General features: G+C 42.8%; 1 protein-coding gene across 1 annotated transcript in view; it reads left to right on the forward strand.

The window, feature by feature from the left end:
- The first annotated feature begins 729 nt into the window (after window positions 1-729).
- LOC124793277 overlaps window positions 730-27,974 on the forward strand; it is a 90,655-nt gene continuing 63,410 nt past the window's right edge. The window contains exon 1 of the mRNA XM_047258007.1: window positions 730-786. The gene's annotated coding sequence lies outside the window, so the exon portion shown is untranslated. The remainder of the gene's footprint in view (window positions 787-27,974) is intronic.

Genomic DNA, 27,974 nt, shown 5'->3' on the forward strand with positions numbered 1-27,974 from the left:
CCATTTTCGTCCGACTACGACATCTGCGAGAAAGTGGTACATTCACGACTAGGAGGGTTGACTGTTGCGTTCCACGGCCGCTCACCAGTGTTTGTGGAAGCATGCGTCGCAGATACAACTTGTGCAACGAACAGCAGAGTCACAGCGTCGAGCCACACCTGTAGAGCACAAAGGTCGGAGCTCATTTGACTCCGCTGTGTGTCTACCAGGATTTGAAAGTGATCCAATCTTCAAACTTATTTTATAACCAGACGGTTCGTTTCTAGACCTGCGTTCCGTATCTATTAAGTCCCCTCTACAATCCGTAGAAGCCTATAACAGCAACTGTGAAACATACTGCGCAAAACGTGAGTGAAACGGGAAGCAACATTAACGTGAAAAGTGCCTTCAGCCACGCACTTTCATGTGGTGTATACAGTATAGATGCAGGTGTCGAAGCAATAGCTGCAAACGTGTTGTAAACTTCTGCATCTTATGAAGAGGTCTGGGAATATGAAAATGCATGAACGAAAAGCTTGCAGTCGAATTATGAGAATTCAAGATCTGATGAACAAGTAATGCTTTAGAAACCGAAAAGAATTTTTTCCCATAAATGACGCACACACGCCAGGCAGCGATTGCAAGTGAAACATTCGGTGCGATAGTTGTCGGGGCAACCGCAGAGGGCCGTGGCATTTCCTGTCAGCGGAAACTCGCGGTTCCTTGAATTGGGCTCCACAACAAGCAACTCACCTGGCAAGCAGTGTGGCGCTGACCTGTCCGTTGTACATAACCTAGGAGTCTCAGGTAACACAAAACAACATACATTCTTTACTGTTTAGGAATTTTTGTTAGTTAGTGACACATACTTTCAGTGCTTGTGGCTACTTCGCATACGCTCCGTTCGCTCGACATCTTATTGTGGCGAACAGAGTGTGAACAGTCAAGCTAAGATATTTTTTCGGACGTTCTCGTTCGACACTTATATTCAAATTTTGTGGTACTTATAATTTCTTTAGTGTTAAGGGAGAATGTAACATCACAGCACAGATTTTATGCAACATTATCAAAAATTATTTATTTATTTACTGTCATTTACAAATGACCTGCCATCTCGTTACTAAGACAGGTCGCACTTTCACAATATGAAATTGTACATGAACAGAATGTGATACTTATTATTTCTTATTTTTAATAACGATTAATAATATTGCAGCTTTAAATACTTACATACTTCCAAGTAATTAAGAAACGAAAAATCTTAAAATTAGTGATTTATGAATGGAATTTTCCTGGAAAATTTAATGTCGGTATGAGTAACTTACGACAAGTAGAGGAGAGGTACTGCGACCCACCATTTCGCATAGCTTCGACGTTTTAGTTAACGGCCACTCAAAAGTGACTCCTGTCAAAGTGTTTGTCACCAAGCTTCTGCTTCCGAAAAAAGTTAAGTCACATTCATGATACATGATTCAAGTCGGACAAGGTCGAATCATTAGAATCCTCGAAATTTAGGAAATTTACTTTTAGGTATGAGGTATGCAACCTAATGGTTTCCGAGAAATTGAATTATTTCCATCAGTTGCAGGTACGCATTATTGAGGAGGGGGAGGGAGAGCTCTTTCTGACTGTGGCGGCAGCCAATTTTGTAAGGCCTCCCTTATCACAGGAAACTTTGATGTGCATGGGTTCGAATCTAACTTCTTCCAATTCTTTTTTCTTCAGTTCTAGGCACGATAATGGTGTCCGTTTTAGGGAGTGTGAAGATGAAAAGAGAAACAAAGTGCTGCTTCATTTCCCCTCCCCTTCCTGTTTCTCGAACACTGACAGTTTTTTCCGTATTTTGGAAAGCATTAGTGTCTCAGGTGGTATGCGTCATAGAAGCAGGGAAAGTAGAGAAATATTAGCTGATCACTTCCGTCCTCTTGTTTACAATAGCATTTATTTAAAATATGTAAATTTGGTGACAGTTTCCATACGCTTACTAAAGAGAACTGAGACATAAATTGTAAGAACTAAAATTGGAACCCGCGCGCCTTAGTTTCTTGAGACAGGAACGCAATTCCTGTACCACTTGACTGAAGCTGCAGTTAGCACGTCCTTATCTTTTTCAAGTGTATATGTAATGGGTCTAAATCAGTAATTCGATTAACTGGAAACTGTGAAGCTGCAGGTGGGATGTGTGAATAGAACTTCCTTATTTGCGACTCTTCTAAAGAGTCCACCTGGCCCAGTCAGGACCTTTCAGCTTTCTTTCTTTTTTTTTTTTTCCAAAAACTGAAGCGTTGTGACCTAAGCCTCTTCGCAGGACTTGCTTTTCAGTGGCCCCCTACTAGTAGCCCCAAGTTCGTCCCAGATTTGCCTCTCCTTGTTTGTCCAAGCTGTAGTGTTTTGCACAAGGAACACGGTATTTCTAATATCCTAGCTCCCTGTTGAGGTGAAGCGCTAATCTCTGAAGATCGCACGTTTCGGTTCATATGTGTTAGTTGACCACAATATATTGGGCCTGGGTGTAAGGGTGCTTCGGTCGACTTATCGTGAGCAAGCGCGCAATTGCGATTGATAGTATATGCACAACTGACTGGAAAGGGTTGACAATGCGATGCGCTCTTTGTCACCACTGGACTTCTTTACTTTAACGTCACCACGTGTTTCCAATAACGGCCAACTGCAATAATATGTTTTAGCAATAGGACCATGGAAGTGTTCAGTATCTGAATGGTGGAATTTCATTATTAAATACTTCATGTTGAAATAAGCACCTATATCGAACACACATGAAAGAGTAGCACATATGGTCGTACGCTTTATTGAACTGAAGCAAAATATAATTCGAACTAAGAGACACTTGAAGAGACTTCTAACAACTATCGAAGACTTAGAATAGTTTGATCAATAAACTTTCATGGCGAGTCTAGGAATATCCCATGAAAAAATTAGTCCCTCAGTGACATCTTAGCAATAAAGTAGCTGAATAAAAAGCGCAGACCTCAAAGCTTCAATCAGTTGTTTTTGTTAGTGTTGTTGTAGCGGTAGGCAGCCACACAACCATCTGGGATGGAACAACCCCGGAAAGAAATGGCCTCGCATTTTCTCTTGTAACGTCGCGTTTCATTTTCCGCAGCAAGAATAGTTGTGCCCATAGAATCTACCAGCAAAACCTCCCTTTAGTCCTCAAAGTGTAACGTTAAACTTGTTCGTGGTGGTTGTATGCTTGCAACCCGCCCGGAATGCCGTGAGCGTTAAAACGCTCTCTTCCGGGACAGGGAGCCTCGCCTGTTCCGAATCAAATCCTCCCGACGGGGTTAACTCCAGATTACTAAATCCTGTTACTGTTGCAGTATGTCACAAATCGCGTTCTACGTGAACTTGGTATTGTCAATGTAGTGTACAAAACAAACATTTTGTACTTATTTTGTCACAAAATAACTAGTGCATGAACTACTAATCAAAATTTCTTCAAGTAAAATATATAGTAAAATTTATGATGGTTTAGTAATTATGTAACGTTCCTCCCCTTTAGTGTTCTAGGGTAACAGACGAATACCGGTAGGTCGTTCGGCTTGCATGTAGTTTTTAGACGGTTTCCTACTTTCCATTAGGTGAATACCCGGCTGGCTCCCACGTCCTGCCTCAGATACACCTACATAAACATTTAGAAAACTTTCTCACGCTTGGACAGAGGATTTATTCCAGAAGCAGAAAGATTGGGTGCGCTGATTCCGTTCTCGGGTGAGAGGGGGTGTACAGTCACCTTGATTTTCAAACAGCTGAGCAAAACTGAACGTACTCAGACATTACTCTCTTTACTTATTCTGATCAACACTAAACTGGCACACAATCTTTTTAGCTAAACGCAATCTGACTTCAATAATCCCTACAAAAGAATGGCTCTGACTGACAATAGCCGGCCGTTGTGGCCGTGCGGTTCTGGGCGCTTCAGTCTGGAACCGCGTGACTGCTACGGTCGCAGGTTCGAATCCTGCCTCGGGCATGGATGTGTGTGATGTCCTTAGGTTAGTTAAGTTTAAGTAGTTCTAAGTTCTAGGGGGCTGATGACCAAAGACGTTAAGTCCCATAGTGCTCTGAGCCATTTGACTAACAATAACCTATAACCTTTCATGAATCACTTACCTCACAAAAATCTTCGTTACTCGAACTACCGCAATACAGCGAGCGCCAATACTGCCAGCTAAATAAAAGATTCTAACTGAAGGCACTAACTACTGAGAGGCATACTTAGCAAATGAGATTTTGATAGAGAACAAAACATATATTTACCTTAAAAATGTTTGCCCTACCCCCATGAACCATAGACCTTGCCGTTGGTGGGGAGGCTAGCGTGCCTCAGCGATACAGATGACCGTACCGTAGGTGCAACCACAACGGAGGGGTATCTGTTGAGAGGCCAGACAAACGCGTGGTTCCTGAAGAGGGGCAGCAGCCTTTTCTGTAGTTGCAGGGGCAACAGTCTGGATGACTGACTGATCTGGCCTTGCAACACTAACCAGTCCCCCATTCGGATCTCCGGGCGGGGACTACTCAAGAGGACGTCATCAGGAGAAAGAAAACTGGCTTTCTGCGGATCGGAGTGTGGAATGTCAGATCCCTTAATCGGGCACGTAGGTTAGAAAATTTAAAAAGGGAAATGGATAGGTTAAAGTTAGATATAGTGGGAATTAGTGAAATTCGGTGGCAGGAGGAAGAAGACTTCTGGTCAAGCCGGCCGAAGTGGCCGTGCGGTTAAAGGCGCTGCAGTCTGGAACCGCAAGACCGCTACGGTCGCAGGTTCGAATCCTGCCTCGGGCATGGATGTTTGTGATGTCCTTAGGTTAGTTAGGTTTAACTAGTTCTAAGTTCTAGGGGACTAATAACCTCAGCAGTTGAGTCCCATAGTGCTCAGAGCCATTTGAAGACTTCTGGTCAGGTGAATACAGGGTTATAAATACAAAATCAAATAGGGGTAATGCAGGAGTAGGTTTAGTAATGAATAGGAAAATAGGAGTGCGGGTAAGCTACTACCAACAGCATAGTGAACGCATTATTGTGGCCAAGATAGACACGAAGTCCATGCCTACTACAGTAGTAAAAGTTTATATGCCAACTAGGTCTGCAGATGACGAACAGATTGATGAAATGTATGATGAGATAATAGAAATTATTCAGGTAGTGAAGGGAGACGAAAATTTAATAGTAATGGGTGACTGGAATTCGAGAGTAGGAAAAGGGAGAGAAGGAAACATAGTGGGTGAATATGGATTGGGGGAGAGAAATGAAAGAGGAAGCCGTCTGGTAGAATTTTGTGCAGAGCATAACTTAATCATAGCTAACACTTGGTTCAAGAATCATAAAAGAAGGTTGTATACACGGAAGAATCCTGGAGATACTAGAAGGTATCAGATTATATAATGGTAAGACAGAGATTTAGGAACCAGGTTTTAAATTGTAAGACATTTCCAGGGGCAGATGTGGACTCTGACCACAATCTATTAGTTATGAATTGTAGATTAAAACTGAAGAAACTACAAAAAGGTGGGAATTTAAGGAGATGGGACGTGGATAAACTGACTAAACCAGAGGTTGTACAGAGTTTCAGGGAGAGCATAAGGGAACAATTGACAGGAATGGGGGAAGGAAATACAATAGAAGAAGAATGGGTAGCTCTGAGGGATGAAGTAATGAAGGCAGCAGAGGATCAAGTAGGTAAAAAGACGAGGGCTAGTGGAAACCCTTGGGTAACAGAGGAAATATTGAATTTAATTGATGAAAGGAGAAAATATAAAAACGCAATAAATGAAGCAGGCAAAAGGGAATACAAACGTCTCAAAATGAGATCGATAGGAAGTGCAAAATGGCTAAGCAGGGATGGCTAGAGGACAAATGTGAGGTTTTAGAGGCTTACCTCACTAGGGGTAAGGTAGATACTGCCTATAGTAATATTAAAGCGACCTTTGGAGAAAGGAGAGCCACTTGTATGAATATCAAGAGCTCAGATGGAAACCCAGTTCTAAGCAAAGAAGGGAAAGCAGAAAGGTGGAAGGAGTATATAGAGGGTCTATACAAGGGCGATGTACTGGAGGACAATATTATGGAAATGGAAGAGGATGTAGATGAAGATGAAATGGGAGATACTATACTGCGTGAAGAGTTTGACAGAGCACTGAAAGATCTGAGTCGAAACAAGGCCCCGGGAGTAGACAACATTCCATTAGAACTACTGGCGCCCTTGGGAGAGCCAGTCCTTACAAAACTCTATCATCTGGTGAGCAAGATGTATGAGACAGGCGAAATACCCTCAGACTTCAAGAATAATATAATAATTCCAATCCCAAAGAAAGCAGGCGTGGACAGATGTGAAAATTACCGAACTATCAGTTTAATAAGTCACAGCTGCAAAATACTAACGCGAATTCTTTACAGACGAATGGAAAAACTGGTAGAAGCAGACCTCGGCGAAGATCAGTTTGGATTCCGCAGAAATTTTGGAACACGTGAGGCAATACTGACCCTACGACTTATCTTAGAAAATAGATTAAGGAAGGCAAACCTACATTTCTAGCATTTGTGGACTTAGAGAAAACTTTTGACAATGTTGACTGGAATACTCTTTCAAATTCTAAAGGCAGCAGGGGTAAAATACAGGGAGCGAAAGGCTATTTACAATTTGTACAGAAAGCAGATGGCAGTTATAAAGAGTCGAGGGGCATGAAAGGGAAGCAGTGGTTGGGAAAGGAGTGAGACAGGGTTGTAGCCTCTCCCCGATGTTATTCAATCTGTATATTGAGCAAGCAGTAAAGGAAACAAAAGAAAAATTCGGAGTAGGTATTAAAATTCATGGAGAAGAAGTAAAAACTTTGAAGTTCGCCGATGACATAGTAATTCTGCCAGAGACAGCAAAGGACCTTGAAGAGCAGCTGAACCGAATGGACAGTGTCATGAAAGGAAGGTATAAGATGAACATCAACAAAAGCAAAACGAGGATAATGGAATGTATTCGAATTAAGTCGGGTGATGCTGAGGGAATTAGATTAGGAAATGAGACACTTAAAGTAGTAAAGGAGTTTTGCTATTTGGGGAGCAAAATAACTGATGGTCGAAGTAGAGAGGATATAAAATGTAGACTGGCAATGGCAAGGAAATCGTTTCTGAAGAAGAGAAATTTGTTAACATCGAGTATAGATTTAGGTGTCAGGAAGTCGTTTCTGAAAGTATTTGTATGGAGTGTAGCCATGTATGGAAGTGAAACATGGACGATAACTAGTATGGACAAGAAGAGAATAGAAGCTTTCGAAATGTGGTGCTACAGAAGAATGCTGAAGATAAGGTCGGTAGATCACGTAACTAATGAGGTATTGAATAGGATTGGGGAGAAGAGAAATTTGTGGCACAACTTGACTAGAAGAAGGGATCGATTGGTAGGACATGTTTTGAGGCATCAAGGGATCACAAATTTAGCATTGGAGGGCAGCGTGGAGGGTAAAAATCGTAGAGGGAGACCAAGAGATCAATACACTAAGCAGATTCAGAAGGATGTAGGTTGCAGTAGGTACTGGGAGATGAAGCAGCTTGCACAGGATAGAGTAGCATGGAGAGCTGCATCAAACCAGTCTCAGGACTGAAGACCACAACAACAAAAATGCCATACGTGCTGAAAGATGTAAATGTGCATTTGAAATTAAGCACACAGTTGAAATTGGTCAATGGTGTGGAACGAAACTCTTAGTTTCACATAAAGTAACTGACACTGGGAGAAAGACTAATAAAAGGCAAATTTCTTTAGCAAATCGACAGAAACAACTTCGTTGTTCTGCAAGACGATTAATGATTGACTGCCAAAAACTTGGAAATAAAATCAAATCAGGAAACTGAAACTAAAAACAAATTTGAGCCTTCCGTAATTATGAGATTGTAGTTTAATTCACTTGATAGCTTCCGGCCATAGAATTCTGTTTTGTTTTCATTTGACGTGAGAGCTGTAAGTGAAGAGGAAACAGCAAAATCACTGAAAGTAGAAACTGGGCAGGTGGAAACTACTCCCTCTACCCACTATAACTCAGGCTACTCTGCGAACGTGCGAATCTGGCAGCTTGGCTGCGTCAGAAAAATGTTTCCGGGTAGCATCTGGCTTCTTGTTGCTACTGCTGATACAGCCAACAGCCACACAAAAGCGGGAGAAGGTACTGCTCACACGCGACTGAACTGCGCATGGCCATGAGCCCGCTGGCAACTGTTCAAGCGACCTTATTGCGAACAGTTATGAAGTCGTGCTCACCGGAAGCAGTTTGTTGTTATGAAGAATTGCATAGTTTCGTCCTAAGGGCTTTGCCACGTTTTGCTGTTGGCAGACGCTTGTGTGTGAATTGTGTTCCGTTGTTGTAAATGGCTGATTTCCCTTGCCACTTGAGTTTTATTTTGGTTTTCTCTCGGTTAAGTTTTACTTTTTTTTATTTGTTTCATGGCCGCAATATTGTTCTGCGGTGGCGGGATACAGTGAAGTTCTTTGTCACAGTGTCAGTTCTTACCAGTCAAAATAACAAATATTTTGCTGAAAACTAGAACAATGATAAATTCCCGGAATTCTAAAAAAATCCCGGGTTTTTGGCGGTCTTCTCCTGGATACAAAAATTCCTGGTTTTTTACCGGATTTCCCGTGGCGTATGCGCCCTGTAATAACATCTTTATTTCTGAACCTAAGGAGTTCGGGAAAGCTTCGTACATATGTCACATAAGCAGCACTCTGTTCAAATTTTTGAGTTGTATTTTTCTAATAAAATTTTCTCGAGTTCCCAGGCGTATCAAGTGGTTAAAAACCCACAAGCTTGCGGCTGGGTGCCTTTGGCCATTGTAATATCAGTCTTCATGGAATGTTCGGAAACTTCAACGAAATAGATTAAAAAGACTCAACAAAACAAATTCCACTACTAGATAATATCAGTGACTGCGGCGAAAACAGGCTAATTTTCTATTTTAGCAGACAACATTCTCCTCCACCATCGCCGATGTCATTTTTTTTTTCCCGAAATGCTTCACATTGATGATCCGTTCCCCTCTGTTCACGGCCTGTCTGCCATTTGAGATGCATTGCATTGTAGAATATTTCAAAGTTCCGTTCCGTGACATAGAGTCCGTCGACCTTTACGCAGAGGCGTTCGAAAGACATCCAAAGCCTAATCCAGCTACACAGTTCTAAGTTTCCTACTTCTACATCCAAATGGTTACTCTGTAGTTCACAATTAAGCGTCTGTCAGAGTTCATCGAACCACCATCAAGTTATTTGTCTGCCTTTTCACTCTCGAACGGCGAAAGGAAAAACGACCACTTAAATCTTTCCACTCAAGCCCTGATTTCTCTTATTTTATTAAGTGATCATTTTTTCCTATGTAGAAGGGGGCCAACAAAATATTCTATCATTCGGAGGAGAAACCTGTTGATTGAAATTTCATGAGGAGTGAAATTTCCTCTCGCAAAGAAAAACATCATTTGTTTTAATGATTGCCACCCCGATTCTTGTATCGTGTTTGTGGCGCTCTCCACCTTATTTCGTGATAATACAAGACGAGCTGTCCTCCTTTGAACTTTCTCGATGTCCTCCATCAATCCTCTCTAACGCAGATCCCACACTGTGCGGCAGTCAGAAGGCGGACAAGCGTAGTATAAGCAGTCTCTTTAGTAGACCTGTTGCATTTCCTGAGTGTCCTGCCAATAAATCGCACTCGTTGGTTCGCTTTCTGCACAACATTTCCTGCATGATCATTCCAATTTAAGTTACTCTTTATTTTAATCCCTAGGTGTTTAGATGAATGTGCAGCCTTCAGATTTGTGTGTTTTACCACGTAATCGAATTTAGCGGATTTCTTCTAGTATTTGTATGAATTTGTTATTTAAAGTCAACTGCCACTTTGCGCAATATAGACATCGTGTCTTAATTATTTTGCAATTTGTTTTGATCATCTGATGAGTTTATAAACGGTAAATGGCAGCGTCATCTGAAAACAATCTAAGTCGGCTGCTCAGTTTCTCCTAGATTAAAGTTTTCGTTCCACAGACCCAAAAATGAGACGATTTTCGTGGTGTGGAAAATGTCATCGTTTATGTAGACCGTAAAAAGCAGGTGAACTAACACTTCACCGGGGAATGTCAGATACATTCGATGACCTCCCTCAATTACTTCGAACTGTGACCTTTCTGACAGGAAATCACGAATCCAACAACAGAGGCGATACTATATGCACATACACTTTGATTAGAAGTCGCTTGTGAGCAATGGTGTCGAAAACATTCTGGAAATCTAAAAATAATTAATCAATTAGATGTCGCAAGTCGGTATCACTCATTACTTCTTGAGAATAAGTAGGTTGTTGTTTCATAAGAACGATCTTTTCTGAGTCCATATTAGCCATTTGTCAATAAATCATGTTCTTAGAGATAATTCATAGCGTTCGAATTTAGTATATTTTCCATAATCCTACTGCAAATTTACGTTAGTGATATGGTCTCCAATTCAGCAGATTACTTCTACTTCCTGAGTATTGGAGTGCCCTGTGCAACTTTCCTGACCTTGGATCGGATCTTTCTACGAGCGGGAGTTGTATAGGATTGCTAAGTATAGAGCTATTTTATCAGCATACTCTGAAAGGAACCTGATTGATATACTTGGTATACTATCTGGACCAGAGGCATTTATTGTTTTAAGTTGCTCCGCTACTTCTAAGTGGCTAATGTTTGTAGTTCGTGGTTCGAATTCTGGAATATTTACTTCGTCGTCTTTTGTGAAGGAAGCTGTAACGTCACAGTGCAGGTACTGATGGCGTCTTGCCGTTGGTGTGCTTCACATGCGACCACCATCTCTTTGGATTTTCTGCCAGATTTCGAGATAGTTTCGTTATGGAAACTATTAAAAACATCTGGCATTGAAGACAGCGCTGAATTTCGAGATTCTGTAAAACTTCGCCAATCTTGGAGATTTTGCGTTCTTTTTAATTTGGCATGCTCTTCCGTTGTTTCGGCAACTATGGTCTCATTTGTTTTGTGTACCATTGGGGATCAGTACCATCTCTTGTTAATTTATTCGGCATACATCTCTCAATAGCCGTCGATACTACGTCTCTGATTTTAAACCGCACCGGGCAGCCGAAGTCCCTAGAAGGGGACACCTATGTCAAAAATACCATACGTTCATTTCATTTCATGCTGGATCGATCACTTGTTTCATTTTCTGTAACGAGCCGCGCCCACGTTGTGGTTGCGAAGCCTTACAGACAGCAGCTCACATCCTGGTAGAATATGTCGTCCTTCTCGCTCTCCGTGCTGAGCATGGTCTCCTGGATAGTTTGCCCCTTATATTGACCGAAGACTCGGCTGGTTGAAGTAGTTATTTTTTTCTCCCTGAAAGTGTATTTTTTAATTCTCAGGCATAATGTTTTAAACTACTTGAGGGGTGGGGATGTGGTGGCTGGAGTTGGGTGACCCCCGCCGCGTGCTGCATCTGGGGAACTCCCGATACTACGTTCTTTCCTAGCAGCTGCCTTGATCATCCCTATTTTAATCCGAATTGATTTTGATGCAGCCAGCCCCTTTTCTGCTGCTCCTTGTTTTCCGTTTTAGAGGTAGCGTTCCAATGAATAGTGCCTCTTCTTAACGCCTTGGCGGTAACAGATCGGGAGAGGGGAAAGGGGAGGGGGGCAGAGGGACGGCCGCGAAAGCCCAGGAGGACACTCGATTCGCCCCACCCACCTGCTGACCTGGTTATTTCTTTCACCTTGTTGTATTATTGATGGTCCAACTGACAACCATTACTTTTCTAATATTCTGATTTTTACTATTAACGAATCTTAAGGCTACAGGTAGTCTTTACTGGGCCATCGTCCTTAATCGGGTTGGCGAGTGTCGTATATGGGTTGGTTTCCTCTCTCAAGAGATGAGCCCAGGAGACCAGTCTTCCGCTCTGACCTACAGGGATGGACAAAAATGTGGAAACAACGCGAGAAATATATGCCTGAACGTAAATGCAAATGCCTAGCCACACCTGAAGGTTGCGCTGTTGTACTTGCCCACGAACTACACCTGTGAAATATCCTCAATACGTTGCAAGTGTCAGTTGTGGTGAGAACATTGTTCTGTGTAGTTGTGAGTGCGTTCTGTCAGAGCTCAGTGCATTCGAATGTAGGCAAATTGTTGGTGCTCGTGTAGTAGATGCTTCCGTAACCAAGGCAGCTGAAGTACTTGGCACCATATCAAAGATTTATGCCGTATACAGGAAAAGTGGGAATTATCCACACGGACGGAAGTGTGTGTTGACTGATCATAACGAACAGTCGTTGGAGAGGGTTGTGGCAAAAAAGAAGAGGACTAAATATCGCACTCGCGTTCCTTGTCAGCATCAAAACAACACGAAGGGAGCTTCAGAAGGCAGGGAACTGCAAGGCGAGCTGGAATCCCAAAACCATTCATCAATGATGTTAATGCCCATAATGGGAAACCGTCCTGCCGAAGCCACACAACCTGAACTATGGAACGATGGAAGAAACTCATTTGGTTCGACGTCTTGTTTCAGACTATTTTCAATTTCTGGCTCAGTTTACGTCCCAAGCGTGAAACATGGCGGAGATTTGGTGATGATATGGACAGCCATACAGTGATATTTCATGGGCCCCACGGTTGCACAACTAGGTCGCACTAGTGCCAAATACTATGTGGCTATTTTGACAGATCAGTCCATCCCACGCTACAATCTTTGTTCCCCAATGGTGACGCCATGTTCCAAGACAACAGAGCCCCTATTTCCACATCTCATAGTCCAAAACTAGGTATGTGATCACGAAGATGAACTGTCGTATCTCTTCAGGCCATCACATACACCAGATCTCTCTACTACTGAGCCCTTGTGGTCTACGTTGGAGACAAGGATGCGTGATCGTTATTCATCTCCATCACTGTTATCTGAATTACGATTTTGCAGGAAGAACTGTATGAGATTGCCTTGAAAATAGTGCATAACCTTTATATATCCATTCAGAGATGACCGGAAACTGTTTAAAATGCAAACGGCTTCCTACACCTTGTTAGGCGTGGTAATGTGTTGAGTTTCTGGTGCTTCCATACACTGTCCACCCCTTGTACGTTCCAGCTGGACTCCTTAAATTATTTCTCAGCTACATTATTTCTATTGCCTTCAGTGCTTAGATTGCACCACTCTCTCTCTTTCTGGTGGACATCACTAACTCCATATGAACCACCCCTTCCTTCCTTACTATTTCAATCAGTCAGTTCAATTTCTTGTATGTCTATTACTCTATTACGTGACGTGGCCACAGCCAATTGCATTCTTTTTGTTCATAGTTTGAAATGAGTTTCTTAAATTGGCAGGGGACCTCTTTTATGCTACATACACATACATAAAGAAATACGTTAAGTTTACATGATCATCGTTTGTTTTGTTATTCTTTGCCGTGACGCATTTCCTCAGGCATCTGTATTTCCGCTGTAGGTTTCAGGAATACTTTCACGTAGTGTAATGTGCTGCGAATACATAGGAAGATAGATCACTTATCATTTAGCTACAAAATAGCAGGTCAGCAACTGGAAGCAGTTAATTCCATAAATTATCTGGGAGTACGCATTAGGAGTGATTTAAAATGGAATGATCATATAAAGTTGATCGTTGGTAAAGCAGATGCCAGACTGAGATTCATTGGAAGAATCCTAAGGAAATGCAATCCGAAAACAAAGGAAGTAGGTTACAGTACGCTTCTTCGCCCACTGCTTGAATACTGCTCAGCAGTGTGGGATCCGTACCAGATAGGGTTGATAGAAGAGATAGAGAAGATCCAACGGAGAGCAGCGCGCTTCGTTACAGGATCATTTAGTAATCGCGAAAGCGTTACAGAGATGGTAAACTCCAGTGGAAGACTCTGCAGGAGCGACGCCCGGACGTGGGCGCCATGTCACGGATTGCGCGGCCCCTCCCGCCGGAGGGACCGATTACCTCAGCAGTTTGGTCCCTTAGGATTTCACATATATTTGAACATTTTTCAATGGAGGTAGTATGGACCACAACAAGAAAAAATTGCTCAGTAGCTCGGTACGGGCTTTTGTTAAAGTTTCGAGAACATACCTTCACCGAAGAGTCAAGCAGTATATTGCTCCCTCCTATGTATATCTCGCGAAGAGACCATGAGGATAAAATCAGAGAGATTAGAGCCCACACAGAAGCATACCGACAATCCTTCTTTCCACGAACAATACGAGACTGGAATAGAATGGAGAACCGATAGAGGTACTCAAGGTACCCTCCGCCACACACCGTCAGGTGGCTTGCGGAGTATGGATGTAGATGTAGTAACTGTGGAGATAGGGCTGCAAAAGCTTGGTGGTCTCCTGCCATCAGGTAGTTAAAAAAACCCTCAGTTTTTATCTTCTCTCATCCTAATATTCTTTTTCCCCAACTGTCGCTTGACGAGGTTTACCAGCTCATTTCTCGCCATATGTAAAAAATTTGAGATATCATCGGATCCCAGCTCCTTCAGTAACGAAGTGCGGCTGAATTCATATCATTGAAGCCATTTCTCTGCCCACAGCTTTTTCCCCTTTTTTGTGCTTGTCAGTTCTAAAACACCAAGAAAAATCCTAGTTTTTTTTCTCTCTGTTGTGCTAATCGGCATCTCGAGCAACACCTCAACAAACTTAACACAAAGAAAGATCGGCCAGAAGGGCGGCGGGGTGATCGCTGCGGGGCGAGATGTGAGGCTCCTAGCATGTCGGCCGGTCGGCTTATAAAACCCTTAGTTCTCGGATTCGCGACAACGTTTGTTATGGATCTTCTAGTGGGGAAAATTTGGGGCCGTTTTCTTTATGCAACTCAGAGACCCACAACCCAAATTTCAAGACTCCTCCTTTTCTGTGTGCTTCCATTTCTGTGGCCCCTATATAAATAAGCAAGTAATGATTGGATCTATATAAAACTGTGGTGTCGGAAAAACGAATTTAGTGGTTCTCTTGTCTCACGTCAGTACCGATTTGTGTGTTTCCAAGTCAACAGTTCGTCTTACGGTCGACTTCGTCACTTCACCGTTTCAAGCAATGAATTTCTGTATGCGGTGATTCGGTGATGTTGCACACTTTCGGGGCTGATGGAGAAGGGTAAATGTGTCTGTGAGGTAAGGGCCCCCTGGTCTGGAAACGACAGAGTCGAAAGTTATAAACGAAATCATTCTAATCCCTCTGACAGTGGATCTTTTCTTACTGCAAGCTCTTTGCTTTCCGTATTTTCAGTGGAGCGACGCCCGGACGTGGGCGCCATGTCACGGATTGCGCGGCCCCTCCCGCCGGAGGGACCGATTACCTCAGCAGTTTGGTCCCTTAGGATTTCACATATATTTGAACATTTTTCAATGGAGGTAGTATGGACCACAACAAGAAAAAATTGTCCAGTACACATGGGCTCTAAAGCGAATACGCTAAGAGTTACGAGCACTTATTCAGTATAAGAGAAATGTTTCATAGTAACAAAGATCAAAAAGTGTTCATAGCTCCTAAGGTATGCACTTTAAAGCCAATATTTTCTTGTTTTAGTCCTCTCAAAACATGGCAAGCGAAAAGCTTGTATTAGATGAGATCCACTGTACGAAGTATCAAAACCGTTTTCGCTTTTACTTTGGACTCTGTCGGTTATGGAACAGGGTCCCTTACCTCAACTATATATTTACTCTTTTGCTTCATCCATTAAAATTTGTAACATCACTAAATCTGTCTAATAAATAAAATTAGCAATGCATTATTGTGAATTCAAATTTGTAATGCAATCAATATTTTAGGACAGTAAATAGTCATGTCCCATCAGTGCGACATATTCATTTTCTTTCCTAATGTCCAATTTCCCAACACAAAGGCCGACAGGCATTTGGGGCAGAAGCAGAAACGCTGAACATCAAAGCTACATGTATGTGTAACATAATGACCACGCTCTGAAACGTAAAGTAAAAAGCAAGAATACTTGGCTGAATGCAACAGTATATTATATCGTGAAGCACAGTTTTGGTGTCAATGGAGAATTGTCAGGTGAGTGAGCAGTTTGTTCTCCTATGCGGTTTCCTATGCCTTTCGTTGGGAAATATTTGCCTGATTCTGAACTGTCACTAAGACACCAGGCTATTACGTAATGTACTGTAAATCTCAAAAAGACGTTAACAGTCCCAGGCACTGTCTTCCGCATTAGATAAGATTAATTTAATACCTCTCTGATTACCAAGCTGTTTATAGAACATTAAATAAAAATCAGAAAGTGACATTTGATCGATGTCAAGTCATAGTGAATTGATTGGTTTTCAGTTTGCCCCATAAATAAGATTTTCGATCACGCTTTCAGTTTTACGTTCTGACCAAGCAACTTTGAAATTTTCTTACCTTCAGTGTACGCTGTTGATCCTCCGCGTAGAAATCTGAGCTTTCCGAACAGATTTCTCTAGTTCCCTCTTTAGCCCCTATGCACGTGTGAGCAAGCGAGATGGTTTTAGATCTTTTCGCTTGTTCTGTCAATCATGTTGTTGATAACTTGCCATAATGTGAACGTGTCTATAGGGTCACAAATAATTGCCTCTGTGAAAACGTGGCAATATGCTGGCCATCCATAAATAGATTTTTTCGCATTAACTTTAATTTAAAACAATATTTGGTAAAACTAATCAACTACATTCAAACTAACTGTTCCAAATATCGTCCATGGAGTAGTGGGAATAGTAAAGCAGAAATGATTTCGATTCGTTGTAAAAACTTCTATTAGCTACCGGCTCCTTTACTGCACAGGAGATGGTGATAATTCTTTCTCCTTTCTTTATGGCTGTAAACTTCGCTCCTTTTTGTGCAAGATTTCTGTTAAGTTGTGGCTAGTGGTGGCTCTGTTCCTCGTGTTATATTTATGATCACCATTATCATTTTCCAATCATACACGATTCTTCCAGCGAAGTTCATAGTGTGTCACTGTATTGTGAGACAGTAGTTAGTTCTTGTTCTTAACTTTCCTATATGGACATCAGATCTCATCCTCACAGCATGTTTCTTTGTATCATTACTCTGTGTCAATTTGAGGAAGTGCCCCAGAAAAAATTGATTCCATATTACATCAATTAATGGTAGTATGCAAAGGAACCTAATTTTATGATACTTTTATCTCCAAAATCCGTAGTTACACACAAAGCAAATGCTACTGAACTTGAGAGTTTGAAATCTAAAATGCATACGAGTAATTCGTTAAGTATTATTACTATTATTATGGTTATTATCCTTCCTAATATTATTGCAACTAAAAAGCAGTTTCCACGAGACGCTTTTCGCTTGTATTTATAAAGCATCTTCTGTGGTTATTGATGTCGCTGCCTTTTGTTTACATATTCTGCAAACAAATGCATTTTCCTTCCTTGTTATCGGAGGTTTACATCGAAAAGAACTAGGTTGTACATTCACTCAGGCAATTGTTCACCGTGTTGATTGTGGAGGGCTTGTAACTACAACTCTAGTTCAGTGAGAAATTCTAAAAGAGGTAAAAAGGGAGTACCCCCAATGGAGCGTAAGAAAATGTGGTTTCAAACAAGGCGAAAAACTGGCAAGACTGAATGTACGATCAATTTTCGACCTCACACTGCTAACAGTGAAAGGAAGAGTAGTAAACAATGGTAAAACCAAGAGCCACAGAAGATGCTTTATAAATAAAAGCAAAACGCTGCTGTTTTCAAATACTTATTAATTACGGTATGTTTAACACGCCAAAATCAGTAATAACTGGTTGTAAAAGCTGCTGCGAAACTGTCATGCACACAAACAGAACTCCAGTAATCCACCCGGCCACATTTATCTGGTAACAACTGGAAGACAGCTTAAAAACATTAAGCCGCACAATGTGTAGAATCTAAACGCATGCTGTAACTATTTCTATATTAACCTGCAAGAGATAGGCACCAAAAGGTAACACCCACTTCGCTGAAGAACCTGAGAAATGAGAACATGTGACGTGGCATCTTCTATCCGCTAAAGACAGAGCCTGAAATATTTGTCTTTAACGTTTCATCGACAGCATATCGCAGAAGGAACGTTAACTGAATCTGACAAAGATAGGCAGGGCATTAGCCATTATCTTGTTGAAGTCGCCGTAAATCAGACTGACCAGAAAGTATTTCAGGCCATCACCTCTATATTAGAGAATACTTGTCCGCAGCTCGTGGTCGCCTCCTCCCTTCCCGAGCACGGGGTCCCGGGTTCGATTCCCGACGGGGTCAGGGATTTTCACCTGCCTCAAGATGACTGGCTGTTTGTGTTGTCCTCATCATATCATCAGTCATGAGTGTGGCAGATTGGATTGAGCAAAGGTTGGGAATTTGTACAGGCGCTGATAACCGCGTAGTTGAGGGCCCCACAAACCCATCATCATCATCATCATCATCATCATCGAGAATACTTGTCTTGACATCAAGCCATCTGGCTCATTATAGTGCGAACGCAACAAAACACAATATTGTTTCATTTTTTCATAAGATGCCACTACTGATTACACAAATATACCAAGAAACTATTGGGCAGGATGAGAAAAGTGATAGTTGTGTAGACAAGTTATTCGCGGCATGTCGGACTCAGAGCCAAGAAACTTCGCTCCACAGACAAATAAAAGTCAACGCTGGTGCGAACAAGAAGCTGGAACATCTGGCAGTACTCATTAAAGCTGTATCCAGAATAACCTGAAACACCCGTCCCAAGGCGAGGCTACTCGCGAGTGAATACGTTAAAAATACATAGCGAACAGTCCAGTTAGATCTGCTCCCTCTATGGTGCTTTAAGAATCTAACCCACTTCATCGACGAAAACTTCGACAAAAAAATAAAATCTGCATTTTTGTGAAAGGTGTTATCGATTTTTGCTGCTTTATATACAGTTTCTTAAAATTTATTAGCTTCGTTGAAGAAGTGATAGTAGCACTAGTATTTGACTCATCTGTGGAACACCACATACAGCAGAGTCCCGCTAATCCGAACGTTCGGTTAATCCGAACATGAAAAATGTTAGTTTAAGTATGGAAAACTGTGCGGTAAGCTACTGTTCATATATACCATTTTAATTTACACAGTACAGTAAACACGTATTAGAAAAATTGGCAAGAAAACATTAGGTTTAAGCAAAGCATAACAATGAAAGAAAAGCTGTCAAACTTACTAAAATACAGCGGACATTTACCCCTACTTTTTACATGACCAAAACTCGTTTTTTTTTGGCGTAATGAAGACAGTCTGTTATCTGAAGCATAGTTGCAACATCGTCTCATAAACATCAAATAAGCAGGTGTAGCAGTGGGCTGTTGCTCCAAATAACGTAGCACGAGGCGAAGGGTTTCTGCTATGTCACTGTACGGCACCAGCTCTGTCCTTTGCCGCTTTCAGGCTCATTGTCACTTCCGTCACGGCAGTCCACTTCTTCCTGGTCTTAAGTCACAGCAGCAACTAAATCAGCGTCGGTAAGGTTCTCCACACATGCTCCATCCGCTGCTATCCACTAATTTAAGTCTCCTTCATTAGCTTCTTCACATCCAGGAATTGTCTGTATCCTTCGTAGTAAATTTTCCTCTTCATTTTCAATTAGGTTGTCCTGAAATTCAAGAGATTCGATTCAGTTTTTCTCCACTATTTTCTCAGAGAATTTTCTGAAATATTCTGCCATGCCTCAGCAGCCCAATAAACATCCTTCACATTGGTATTTTTCATTTTGCCCACTAAAGTTCAAAAAATGCTAAGGTCATCACTCCCGAAGCTTACACACTACTTAACCTAAATTATCCTAAGGACACACACACACACACACACACACACACACACACACACACACACACAATGCCCGAGGGAGGAATCGAACCTCCGCCGGGACCAGTCGCACAGTCCATGACTGCAGCTCCACAGACCGCTCGGCTAATCCCTGGCGCCTGCCCACTAAAGGAATGCTATCATTTTGGATCAGAATTCTTAAAAATAGTTTTCCTTAAATCAGTTTTAATGTTTTCCCTGGTCCATGGGCTTTAGAAGTGGTGTAACATTCGGCGGCAAAAACTCCGCCACAATTTCTCCATCACATAACTCCTCAGCGATGGGGCGAGATGGCGCGTTATCAATCAGAAGGTATGCACGAGGAGATAAATGATTTTCCTTAGCAAACTGGCGGTGAAACCATTCTTTGAACACCTTACCATCCATCTGTGCTTTTTCTGGTTGCGATAATATACGGACAGGGACTTTATGTCGCAGTTTTTAAAAGCTGTGGGCCTAGCAGATTTGCCGATCAGCATTAAAAGCAGCTTGTAATTACCAGCAGCGTTGCTGCACGCTAATAGTCGCACGATCATTGCGCATTTTAAAACCAGGAGCATGGTCTTCTGCTCTTGATGCCAGGCTTTTTGTTGGCAATGCCCTAAAATTAAGGTCAGTCTCATCAGCGTTATAAATTTTTTGGGCAGAATACTTTCTCTCTCTTATCATTTTTTCAGTCACCCAAGTATTCCTTCGCTGCATCACGGTCAGAAGAAAGCTCCTCTCCATTAATTGTTAGCTGACTGATTCCATGACGTTGTTTGAATCTGTCCAACCAACCCGTACTCGCAGTAAGACTATTCACCATTCATTAACTTGTTCAGGTAAACTGCCTTCTCCTGAACCAGTGCTCCACTCAAAGGAGTTCCCTTTTCTCTTTCCTGCATAAACCAAAGGAAAAGAGCTTCATCCACTTTTTCGTACTGTGCCTCTTTCAAAGTCTGTCGAATTTAGTGCGCTTTTCCCGAAGCCGCTGCACAGGACTGTTCAAGCTTCGCTCTGTTCTTCCAATCACAAATGGTTGCTTTTCCAACACCCAGTTCCGTTGCCAATTTCGATACATTTTCACCATTGTGTATCCGCTTCAGAGCATTCAGTTCTTCATTGAGAGTTAACGTTGTATGTTTCCGTTTACTCATGACGAAAATACGTACACCACTACACCTGAACGAATACAATACAACTGTTACTCGTGCCAGCGATCGATAACTAACATAGCCAAGCGCTTTGCGAGCCAACTGACAGCGCTCTGACCTCAGACACTACAAAGGTCTCAACAATGCACAACAACAAGGGCAAGGAGTGAGTGAGCCATTTTTCCCCACACTTGTTCCCATTTGTTACCATGGTGTATCTACTTACCTGTTTGGTATACTTCATTCTAGGAACTCGTCACCGTAATTCCGGCTAATACGAACAAATCAGTAATCTGAACGAGGTCCGGCCCCAGTTAGTTCAGATTAACGGGACTCTACTGTATCGTGGTATTACAGATAAAAGGAAAAAAGCCTATATATAGGCATTTACATATTTGTAGGTCCAGTCTGACACGGTTGGGAGGTGGTCCATGGCCTTATAGTAGTGTAGGCGCCCCAGTGGTCTCGGTTGCCTACGGTGGACTGGAAGCCGAGCGGTGACCTCTCCAGTTGTCAGGATGCTAGGAAATGACTGTGGACGCGTCAGAAACGCCAAAGAAACATTATTAATTCATGACACCTTTTTTCCTGCCGAGTACAATGTGGCCCGCGTAACAGGCTGGCTGAGCTTGGTGATATCAACGACCTTCCTAGAGTCCTCGCTGACTCGGAGCGATGACACCAGCTCTGGACAGCACCAGTCTTGCTAGCGCAGCGCTGCGTGCTGTGACGTAGCGGTGGAATGCCCTTACTTTGACCGCGCTTGGCTGGCGGCGCCCGCCCGGCTGGCCGGCCAACTCGGCGGCGGACAGCAGGCCGCTGCGCGTAGGAGGCTCCGGGTTGGAGTCCCGGCGCTGTCGGCATGAGAGGCGTTCTCGTTGTGCGGAGTGTACTCTATCCCGCCCATCTTCTTCCCTGCTCCTTCTGGTGGCTCGTCTGCGGTGGACGGGTGAAACAGGCTGCAGTCCCCCAGCGTCGTCGGCTCACGGTTGTGACGACGGATGCACAGGGCCTAGGCCCCGCACGATCTCGACGACAGCTCACTGATGTGGTCAGCATTTGCGGCGAGTGAGTCTGCCGCGATGTCTGCTAATCCTGGGTTGATGATCGATAGTGGCAGTAGAGAGGACCAGAGCTGGTACTGTCTCCTCACGTCTGCTGGTGGATGGGCCGCCCTTACTGCAACATCTGCTTAAAATAGATTAACATGTCGATCACAGAGCTGAGCGCTATGCAGCGACCCAGTACACATCTAACTGCAAGTCTAACTGCGAGTGCTTTGTTGCTATCAAAGCTGGCGTATTTAAAGGAAGCACAAGCGACGTCCTGACATCATGCTCGTTTGTAATGAACGCATTCGTTCCACTTATACTGCTGATTTATCTGTCGTACTCGCCCCTTAGGTGTTCTTGTGACAGAGTTACTTGTTGTTACGGCAGACTTACGCGAAGTTATGAAATGCAGTACATCTGACGCTATACCTCTGTCTTACACTCTACGAAAGTATCCATGTAACACAAACCCACGTGCTAAGCAATTCTCTCTGGCCTGTTGTGTGTAACCAGGCCACTGACCCTGCATGACGACACATTCAGATACATGTGCAATCCTCTTACCTCTTGGCTAACCTACTGCCTCTGGCTCACGACATAGGCAACGAAACTTTGACAATATTCCATGTTTCCAACTCTTTACTATTCCGCGACACTACACATCCCCCTCCTTTAAGAAAATTCGTCCCAAATTTTACAATTCTGGACTTACTGGTTGTGCACGCCATATTTCCTTATACACTACAGGTATCTTACAACTACTCCTTCAACACTGTCAAACTTTTCTTATCCGCTAATAATCTGTTTACACTTAATACTGATTCCAATCTTATCATTGGTTTTCTATTTATATTACGTCCCACTACTCCTGATCCATCCCATAGGTATTTGATGTACGGTTGTTATTTCAGAAAGAGACATCTTTTTCCGTATACAAAAGTAAGTTGCACAAATAAACACTAGAATTAAGATTATGCTAGTCGTTGACACACCAAATATAATTGCGTTTTGCTTACATTTCTCCCGATATTGCTACACGTGCTGCAGTAGTTGATTAACCGAGATCTGCTCTTTTTCTGAGGTAATCAGGCTATCTAAAGATTGTAGCATTGTGGGATCCAAGGACTCGTTAGTAAATGTTAGGTTCTGGCGAGACAATATGTGTGGTGGTTCCTCTGGATAATACAAGATAGGCTGTGTCACGTTAATCATTGTTGTACCCTCGAAAGTAGCTGGTAGGTGAAAATGCTTCCCCACTATTTCACATCCAGTGCCATTATCAGTAACCCACTGCCCTGCAATTAAAGCTTTGATGTATCTGTCAATCTATCATTTCTGTAACAAGTGGCACCTACAGTCTCTAGTTTGAACACAGAGTAAATCCAATGTTCCCCAACTTTGTGAAATTTCGGTCTCGGAAGTAACTCCTTTTCGCATTCCAAGGTTCCCATATTCCCCCAAGAACAACTGCATCTCACAAAAATGATTGTGGGTTGCCACCTCCTTTGCTGGACAAATAAAAACACTTCCCCTGAAACAGTCTGTCAAATCTTCCGTAGACATCATATGAGCACTCCTCCGTCTTGACACTAACAACACTTCCCGAGTTTGCACTTGCACCCACTTCCCAAGTGCACCCCATCTAATAGGATACGGGACGGGTGTACTGTATTACACTGGTACCTCGAATTGATACCCATCACTGGTATTTGCACTTCTACATGTATACTCGCCTGATCCGTAATTACTCTCACTTTAGACATGCGATAGAATAACGGTAAATTCCGCTTCGCCGGAGGCACGACATGACGCACTCCTTCCGAGAATTCTTTCTGTGCTTTCAGCAACGCCTTCAGCATCTGATCTGGACCTAACAAAGTGGCACTCAATTACCCATGCACTGCCTGATGCATAGCTTCGTATAACGCTTCCAATTCGACACGCGCATCATCCACACTGTCTGCCAATGCCCTCAATAAAGCTGCTACTTGTATTTTCCCGTCTATCCGGCTCAATCTCGCCTGTATAGCCTCTATATCTCCATTCAACACTTTCCTGGTATTTGCTGCTTACCGTTCCAGATCTGACGTCAACTCCCTGTTCTAGTGACATTCAATATCCCCTGCTCCATGTTACCTACACTTGTCGTGTGCCAATCCACTTTCGACTTTCTCCTCCGCCAACTCCTGCACTTCCCCCACCGTACTATTTAAGCTCCTTATATCTTCCTCGTCCGTGGTTCCAAACACTGTTTTCAGCAATTTTCCCCCTGCATCCAACCACCCTCGTTTCCTGCGAAAGAGCGTTTGCGAGACCACTTCTGTTACTTGTTGCAGCTGCCTTCTCAGCTTTTCGTATGAGAGTTTCAATTCCTGATACTTTTCCGTATGTCTTGAAACAACCCCTCCTTCTCCGTGGCCGCCTGTAGCGCCGTAAACCTATCCTGTAGTGTTCGTACATCATTCCTCACTCCCCATATATTATACGTGAACACAACTGTCCACCTGCGGCTTGACAATGCCACATCTAATTGTCTTGCAAACAAAATTCCGGTATCTAGTGGTAGCACCTGCACCACCTCTCCTCTGTAACAGTTTAGCAGTACCAGACTGGCGAAAAGTTTCCCAGGCCACATGCTGGCATGGCACCTGAGGGAAAAGAAAGCCATGTCAATCGCTCCCTTCCTTACCACGTTTAAAACACACAAATGACAAGTAAAAACTACACATACACTATTACCTAATAACAATAAATACATGTTCCTCCCCGAGGACACTTAATCTACTTATCCCTAGACCTAAGTGCGTAAGGAACGTTCCTCTGCCGTTCTTTTTGATTCGGTACCCTCATAGCCTTTGTTACTGCTGGAGGAATCTGCGATAACGCATCCACTGCGCCCTTAAATGGCTTAATCCTACTCACATGAACTATTGACGACTTGGTTGGTAACTGTAACTTTTCATTCACTGGAGACACTATTTCATTTACCTGATACGGTCCAGAGTATTTCGTCAAAAACTTCGTTTTGCCCTTCGGAACATAAGGATTTGCCAAAATACCAATTGACCAATTCTGTATTGCGGCAGTGTACCTGTTCTTTGCCCAATACTCTCTTGTTTCTCGAAAGCTTCAGTATTAGCACGCTGTACCCTTTGTCAAATCTCTGTTTCTTGGCGAAATTCTTCACTGACTCATCCTGTGAGACTACCTGAGGTTTGAGCACATCAAATGGTGATGGCATTTTCCGACCATAAATTACCTCATACAGAGAGAGCCCCGTTCCTGTATGAACTTTCACCCGCTTGGGTCTTGTTAAATGCTCCGATTACGTCTAATCCGATGAATGCGAACAGACGATCCGCTTCAGGCAGTATCTGTTACTGAATTTTCTGATGACTTAAATCTGCTCTCTGCGCACACGGTATACAATTTTGCACATACTGCTCTAAATCACTGCGACGTGTCTTCCACCAAAACCTTTCAGCTACCCGTCTATCAGTCGTTCTTTTACCACCATGACCCGACAATACATGGTCGTGCGCTTGTTTCAACACTTCTTCCCTCAGCGACTCCGGCACTACGACGCGTAGTCCGCACTCCGTCTTCCTGCAAAGCAACCCATCCTGCATTTCAAACTGCGATTGCGTTTGGAACAATTGACACTCTGTCATTGGCTTGCGCCTTTATCCACTCCTTCTCACTTATGCCCACAACTTGTACAGCTGCTATTTTTCTACTAGGCGCATCTGCATTCGTATGTTTTACCCCTGGTTTGTGAATTACCTCGTAGTCAAATTCCCATCTCGTTAAACGACTCGAAGGATCTTTCAATCCCAACAACCACTTCAATGCTGCGTGATCTGTAATCACCTTGAACTTACGCCCATATAAATAACAGCAAAAATACGAGATACCGTAAATCACTGCTATCATTTCTTTCTCTGTAGTTGAATAATTCTTCTCTGCCTTATTCAGTTGCCTGGAAGCATAAGCCACTGGATATTCCTATCCATTAACCCTCTGAGAAAGAATATTAATGGCATCACAAGATAGTATGAACTCTTGTTCGAAATCAGGAAGTATCAACGCTGGGTCTGATGTTAGTATCTGTTTGAGCTTCTCGAATGGCTCCTGACACTGTGCTGTCCATTCAAACTTAACAACTTTCTTTAACAATCTCGTTAATGGATGTGCAGTTTCTGCGAACCCCTTTACATATCGTCTGTAGTAATTACATAAACCGACATATTGCTGAACTTGTTTAGTGGTCTGTGGTACTGGAAAACCACGAACAGCCGACGTTAGACGAGGATCCGTTCTTACCACATCCTGACTGATAATATGCCCAAGACAAGTCACTTGCGTCTGAGCAAACTGACATTTCTCGACATTAAGCGTAAGATTTGCCGCTCTTAGCCTACTAAATACTTCGTTCAATCGTTCCACATGCTCTTCTATATTACGCGAAAAAGTAACAATATCATCGAGGTATACCATAGCAATCTTCGGTTTCAGTCCCCGAAGCACACCATCTAACAGACGCTGGAAAGTAGCAGGAGGGTTTTTCAACCCAAATGGCATTCTACGATACTGAAAGTGACAAAGGCTTGTTGTAAAGGCCGTCTTCGGTCTATCCTCGGGACTTAGTTCTATCTGATGGTACCCACTCTTTAGATCTAGTGTTGAAAAATATTTACACCGACCTAGGTAGTCCAATGTTTCCGTGATGTTCGGTATTGGATACGCATCTGTTACAGTTCGTGCGTTCAAAAAACGATAGTCACAACAAAACCTATACTTTTTAGTACCGTCCAATGACTTCTTAGAAGCTACCACTATGTTGGCAGACCACGGGCTTTCACTGTTCTCTATAATACCGTCCCTTAGCTGTTGATTAATAAATTCTTCCACTAGTGATTGTAGGTGTTTCGCTATCCTGTATGGTTTTCTATAGACCGGCGGACTATCGCCAGTCGGTATACGGTGCTGTGTAATAAGAGTTGCTGGTAATGGACCTTCTGAATTAAACAAATCTAAATACTCTAATAACAAAGCTTCCATAGCTTTCCGATCACCATTCTCCGAATGACGTTTCTTATCACGTAGTACAGATGCCTTGACGGTTTGCTTGACGTTATAATCACCTTGGGATTCACCTTTATCCTCATCGTCGAATATTTCCAAACTTGCTACTACTAAACCCTTTGGGAGATCTGCTTCATCTACCCCAAAATTTACACTGACCGGAATCATCAGTTCCCCATTTATATCCGTTACGCGCGCAACGCTCCTCCTAATAAAACAATGCATTTCATCCAATGCTTCATTGCTCTGCAGTGGCTCCACCACACACAATCTCTGCTGTGGTACATCGGTACCTACTGACAAACTAACTTCCCTGTACCCGAAGGCACTTTGACATGCGTAATCATCTTTAATGCCCTTGTACGCGGTTCAGTTGGTGACATCTTAGCAACGGATGCACCTCGCGACGTAGAAACATTTATAGCTGTTGTACCCATTGAAAACAAGTTTTCACTAAGTTCAACTGTACGCTGTGAAAGACTAATTTTGGCATGGTGTTCATCGAGGAAGTCCAGTCCGAGAATCACAGAATACCCTTGTCCCACAGTTGGCAACACTTCCATTTGCTCTCCGAACTCTACAATTCCAATCTTAAAAACGAGCTGTGTTGTACCCAGTGATTGCAACTCATTATTCCCTACTTCACGTAATCTATACCTAGGAGTACCTAGTCTTTTCCTACCCACGAGGTCTAGACTAGCAACAGATACATGTGCTCCTGCATCAACCAAAAACTTACATTGTTATTTCTTACAACACCCATCAAGCAACAATCCGTCTCTGTACTAGCTTTCACCGTACTTCTGCTTACCGGGAATGTCTTCCGACGGACGAAACACTCCCGTTCCCGTTTAACGCTTTTTCCTGTTTATTCCCGTTACCATTCT

The sequence above is a fragment of the Schistocerca piceifrons genome, chromosome 1, assembly GCF_021461385.2.
Source record: "Schistocerca piceifrons isolate TAMUIC-IGC-003096 chromosome 1, iqSchPice1.1, whole genome shotgun sequence".
Taxonomy (NCBI): Eukaryota; Metazoa; Arthropoda; class Insecta; order Orthoptera; family Acrididae; genus Schistocerca; species Schistocerca piceifrons.